The 6,317-nt window shown below is 33.3% G+C and overlaps 1 non-coding gene across 1 annotated transcript; it reads left to right on the top strand.

Annotated features, from left to right (window-relative positions):
- Window positions 1–2,249: 2,249 nt before the first annotated feature.
- Window positions 2,250–2,355, top strand: LOC124890809. Its single transcript, XR_007049378.1, has one exon. It is a non-coding gene; the product is annotated as a small nucleolar RNA R71 (small nucleolar RNA).
- Window positions 2,356–6,317: the final 3,962 nt, after the last annotated feature.

The raw sequence follows: 6,317 nt of genomic DNA, 5'->3' as shown, positions 1-6,317 counted from the left end.
GTTTATAAATTTAATGAGATTTCATATTCATTAGTATGGAAAGATGGTCAAATTTATGGAAAAATATATATTCATGGTTTAGTCAAAGCAAGAATCTAAAAACTAAAGGAATTTACACTTTACATGGAAACACTAAGCTTGAAAGAGAATCAAATTTAGAGAATTGAGTTAACGTTTAGACCCAATGGGTTAAATAAGATTTATTGATTAAATTCCATATATCTAAGGTTGATAACCTTAATGACACCTTTGAATTTGGAGGCTGAAGCTGATGAACCATATTTTTTTTCTTAGAAGAAGTAAAACACCTCTTTATCTGTTTTCTATCTATGTGCTGACTAAATTTTGAGATGGAGAAGCTTATATTCTAGCCTTATTATAGATTAAATATGTCATTTTTTAGTTAAAGATTGAGAAAAGACTAAACAAGCCCTTTGAAAATGTTATAATAGTGCAACACAATCCCTACAGATGATTTAGATGATGAACCTTCAATCCATTGACTAACTATCACTCAAACCTTCAGAAATAGAACAAAATTTGATCTTACTGCTTAATCCTAAGAGGCCGTTACTGGTGTGACAGTCCATCTCCCGAGCCATCATACTTTAGCAGATAAGCACCGTTTTGTAAATCAAGCATAACATTCTACTCCGATATTGCATTAAGGCAAAATTCGATACATAGCTAAGATAATTCAAATAACTATTATTTGGTGGATTTTAATCTAAAAATACTTCAGAATCTACAATTTATGCTCGTTTTAAGTTGACTGCAGCATGATACTTCGTAATTAGTCAACCTGTAAGTGAGGTTTTGACTTAGTTATGAGCTAGGAGTGATTTGTGGACTTAATACATAGTTTAATCATTCTCATACTATTAAAACATAAAGTTTTATTTCAACATGCACTTGAAGCATGGTTCTAATCTAGGCTTGGATTTTTGGGGTATTACAATATATTCCTCATGGGGCCATGCGTCTCCGAATGAAAACTAACTAAACTAAAGTGTTAGGGAAAATAGCTATAATTCCCATAATGAATTTATATGAGCTGAATACTTAGATGATAAATAAGTATGTAACTAAAATATGGACTGAACCAAACTCATGAATGCATATTGTGACACGATAATGGATATGCTGTGGAAACTTTGCACATTCGATGCTTAAAATAATGAAATTATGCATTAACTTAGGTTATTTCATTGGATATGATGTGCGTTTATATGTTTTGTAGGGAAATTGGGATAGAGTTGGTGTTGGACTAAAATTAACAAAAGAAATTTTTGATAAATTGAAGTACAGGTCAAGCTATGAGTTATTAAGTCATATTATGACTCGTAGCTAGGCTCATTAGGACACTAGTCACTAGCGTTGAGAGAAAGAGCTAAGTAATAGAAGACTATGAGTCAGAATGTTAGACTACAACTTATAGTATGAAGGCATATGAAGAGTAGTGTATCAAATCCTGAAGGTTGATACTCTAGTGGTAACGAGTGGAGACAATGAGTCGTAAGGTCAGACTATGACTCAAGGTGAGTAGTCTAAAGGAGAACAAATTTAACTGACCTAAAGGTGAAAAACTACTAGAGTGACTACGATTAGTATCATATGACTCGTAGGGTGACACTATGAATCATAACTACTAAAGTCTTCAGAGAGATATGACAGTATGTAACGCATTGTAATCATATCTAATGACACATTGCAAATGGCATAACCACTGCTAAGAAAGTTTTCCTATTTTGTTTTAACTTGAATTTCTTTATTATTTTGAGATACTATAAATATACTAGGGTTACTCCATTATTATGTTAGGTACTTTTGAGAGCATTGCCTATGAACATTACTGACTCGGGATTCGCACCATATATAGCTATAGAATGCCCAGTGTTACCATAACTCTCGCACCAAATACTCATCTGTTGAATTACATTCACTCTAGTTTCAGGTTGTGTAACCCCTAGTTTTATATTGCTGAACTGAGTGTTAACTGATTTTGTAATGCAGCAATTTGGGTAGATATAGTAGTAAAATGGTCCACCTCTAACACACCTACAACCTTCTTTGTTGCACTTCTTGAATTGGAATACCTCTCTAGATTCTCTTGAGAAATCAAGTTCAACTAAGTATAAAGCTTATTATACATCAACTCCAAAGCTTGACCACCTATAGCTGAATTTAGCAAAGTTTTTGTATTATGGTCAAGTGTTTCGACAAAAGTTTGAGCTAATACCTCATTGAACTGCTAATGATGTGGACATTCCTAAAGAAGATCTTTAAACCTCTCCCTTTCATGATATAAATTCTCATCTGGCTTCTGTTTGAAGCACACAATCTCACTATGAAGTCTAGTAGTCTTGCCAGATAGAAAAAATTGGATGAGAAATTTTTGGGTTAAGTCATCCCATGTTGTGATTGAACTTGCCAGCTCAGCATTCAACCACTTCTTTGCTTCCCTTAATAGTGAAAATAGGAATAATGTCAACCTAATATATTCAGTTGATACACCCGTAGGGATGAATGTGTCACTGATCTCTAAAAATTTACGCAGATGGACTTGTGTATCTTCATGTGAAATCCCAATAAACTATCCACTACCGATCAAAAGCCGTACAATGTTCTATTTAAACTTAAGGTTACCTCCAGTAGTCGGTTTCTCAAAGGGGTAGGTCAAATTTATTAGAAATGTGATTGCCACTTCTTTTACTTTCATGGGGGATGGTTGATCTTCATCCATTAAACCAGGATTATCTTGTTTTTCTTGAAATTATGAGATACTGGGGAGAAGGATTACCTCTGTCCTATGTTGATGGAAGTATTTCTCGGGTTTGGGGCTTGGTTTAACCAATTCCCTATCCTTTGCCAGCTTATTAACATATAGACCTATTTCCTGCAAATTCAATACCAAAACCATGTGTAAAGAACCAAAACAATCTACAAAGTAAAAATAAAAATAAAACAATTGTCAAATTACAAGTCTCCATCAACGGCGCTAAAAACTTATTACACCCAAGTACACACACATGTGTATGTGGTCTCACCAAGTAATACAATGACCTTTTACAAAGCCAAATATTGGTCCCTCTGAGACTTTTCTTAATAAATATCCTATTCTATGTTGACTGTTAAGATTAAATTAGTGCAACCATAACCAATAGAGTTTTCAAATTTATAAATTAAAATTAAAGTAACTAATGCGTAAAAGTAAAGAGTGTAGATAATAAATGGATGAAAGCCCAGGGTTAAGGCACTTCAAACAATCATACTACACTATTGAACTTCTTTCATTAGGTTGTTTATCTTTGTTTTAGATTCATAAGGTTTATCGCAAGATTATGGTCTCTCGACCTCTAATCGTCTATCCAACCTGGACATTACAACTACATCATTGACCGGGGATGTAATAATCCAATTAGATATAAGAAACTATCATCCTACATGTGAACCAAGCAAGGCTTCTAGGTATATCCCTATTCTATTCGCTAATTCAAATTCTTTATTTTATAAAATAAGAACCTTACTTTATTCATCCCCATATTCTATCTTCCTATTCCCCCTCCTGAGATTACAAGGTCGATAATTTATGTATTCTAAGGTTATCTACTCCTTAAAATGATTAAAACAAGGATGAATAAACAAAAAAAATATGATAATCAATCCAAACAAACTCAATTCAAAGAGAAAGTAAATATGTTCTTGGTCTTAACACTAGAAAGAGGGTGTTTAGCCACTAATAGACATAACCATAATCCAAATAAGTGAATACATGATTCAATATATTACAAATCTAAAGTAAAGAGAAATAAAACCTAATTAAATTATGTATTCGACCCTCCATAATTCTCCAAGACATCCAAAGTGTATACGAACAAGTACAAGGGTTGTATTTATAGTGGGAGAATTTTGCCCTGTGTGGAGTAAGTATTTGTCGCATTGGTCTAGACTATGGGAGAGAGTGGCATGCCATATTTCTTATTCCACTGGAGGGATCAATGCGCCAAATATGTAAGTGGAAGGGGAGAGGTGTGCGGTGCCCCTAATTGTGTGGGCTCACTGGAAATTGCCATTTAATGTTGAACTTTATCTTGCGCAATTATTCTCCATCCTAAGATTTTTTGTTTTGTTTCCACTCAATTTATAGATTTTTATTCATCCATATTTCCTAAAAATCAAATCACTAAGCATCCTAAACAATCAAAAACCATGGATTAGAGCTCAAAACAACAAACAGTCCATAACGGTGAACTAAAAACTCAAGCTAAGCACTAGTTTTGTCTTTGATGTTTACTTAGTTTTGACTCTTGGATTAATTACATTAACACTTGAACATTATAAAAAAGTTTTTACACACTTAATTACACAATAATAACCATAGAAACTCATTAAACATAATAGAATCCATCACGATAGATTAGACAAACACCTAGCTCAAGCTAGTAACCATGTTTTCTTGGTTGAACTCTAAATGATCAATGTGATTCCAAACTTGTTTCAAAACACCTTTAAACATCACAATCACATACGTAAATACTTATATGCTTATTTATATCATTATCTACTCATTAAGCACATAAGTTATCCTCAAAACAAGTCTAAATATCCTAGGATAACAACACTAAGGTGTATAAATCCACCTCAGATCTCCTTTTTCATATAGTTTGAAACTCTTTACACAAATATACTCATTCCCTCCTTTATATTAGATACTATTTTCAAAGCATACCAGAAAAGTTGGGTGAACATAAGGCTATACTCCCTTACGCTCATGTGTAACACCTTATGTTCTTGGGCTTTAAACCTTCCAAGAGATGAATTATTTAATTAGCCAAGTAATTAAAGTAATTTCAAAAATTGCAAGTGATAATGATTCAAATATTGACTCATTATCAAATATAACGAGTCGTAAGGAGGATTTCTTACCACGACAGTAAATAATCCCAGGTTTTAATCCCCTAATAATGAGTCCAGAGTATGAACCATTGTGAGACATACTGAGTCGTTAGGAGGTACTCATTGTCACAATAAATGCATACCTAAAAGTTCATCTCTTGATCATGATTCTTCATGACATTGCATTAGGTTAGGCAACTAGTTGTTATGAGAGATCCATTTCATAACAGTGAAGGAATAGGTTATGGATCCTCAGGTAATGACTCCAGGACATAAAACTCTTGGCCAAACCTCATGAGTCATTATCCAAGTCGTGATGTCTGTTCTAGAGATTTTCTTGCATATATTAATTAGGGTCTTTTCCTCCCTTTAAAATCTTTCCCAAGGATTAAAAACATCTAAATAACCCTTGTGCATTTGGTTATCAAGATTAAACCTTACTCTTTTCATTTTAAAATCCTAAGGCAAGAGATACTAGGGTTTTACAAGGAATTCAACAATTAGGCTCCAAGATTTAAGTGCTCTTAAATTTTCTCCATATTTTAGGCATATTTCTTATCCCCAACTTGTGTTTTTATATTGTGGCATTTTTTTACTCAACCTCCATGTGTTTAAATTATTGGGTTTGAAATAGGGTTAAAGGCTTTTGATTGATTATTACTTGAATTATTTTTCAATTTTTAAATGTACTATACATATATACTTGTAAGTGTTTTATTTTGGACTAAATTAGTGCAACATGGTTGGTTATAGAATGGGTGACATGGGTTTTCTAAATTTATAGATTTTGTCTTGGTAATGGCATTTGCCTCAACCAACATTGTAAACTTGATAGTGAATTTGGATAATTACATAATTAAACTTATCTTTTGAAAATATTGCATTGCATTAAAGGATAAATGGATAAAGATAGGTTTTGAAGGCCCTTGGTGGCCAAGGTTTGGATTTTAAATGGAACTTGGGAGTCTGATTATTACATGGATTAGTTTGGCATAATTATATAAGATTTAAAGCATATTGTTATGATGACACCATGTAGTAAAAATGCCTCAATAAAAACTCCTTGGTAAATAGTTGGATTATGTGAAAATTATTTTAATTTTAGCTTAAAGGGAATATTGTAGCTTACCGTGAAGGTGTAGGTCCTAGGGGGACCTACACTAGAAAGCACATTTTCTATCTTTTTGTTCTATGTGATCATCTTTTTTGTGCGCAAATTAGATTTTGGAAGCCTATCAACTTAGTGTATTTAGCCTTTCCTCGATTTCCTTGGTACTATGGCTAACACACACTGGGGTCCTTCTTGTTGGAGGAGGACCCCTATAGCCCATAGGTACCTTTAGGATTGAGTGAGCTACACAGTTTAGGTGAATATTTTAAACTCGTATGTTCATGGCCCTTGTCCCTATCGCGACATCATA

The sequence above is a fragment of the Capsicum annuum genome, unplaced genomic scaffold (assembly GCF_002878395.1).
Source record: "Capsicum annuum cultivar UCD-10X-F1 unplaced genomic scaffold, UCD10Xv1.1 ctg2554, whole genome shotgun sequence".
NCBI classification, from domain to species: Eukaryota; Viridiplantae; Streptophyta; class Magnoliopsida; order Solanales; family Solanaceae; genus Capsicum; species Capsicum annuum.
This window is presented reverse-complemented; position numbering and strand designations above follow the sequence as displayed.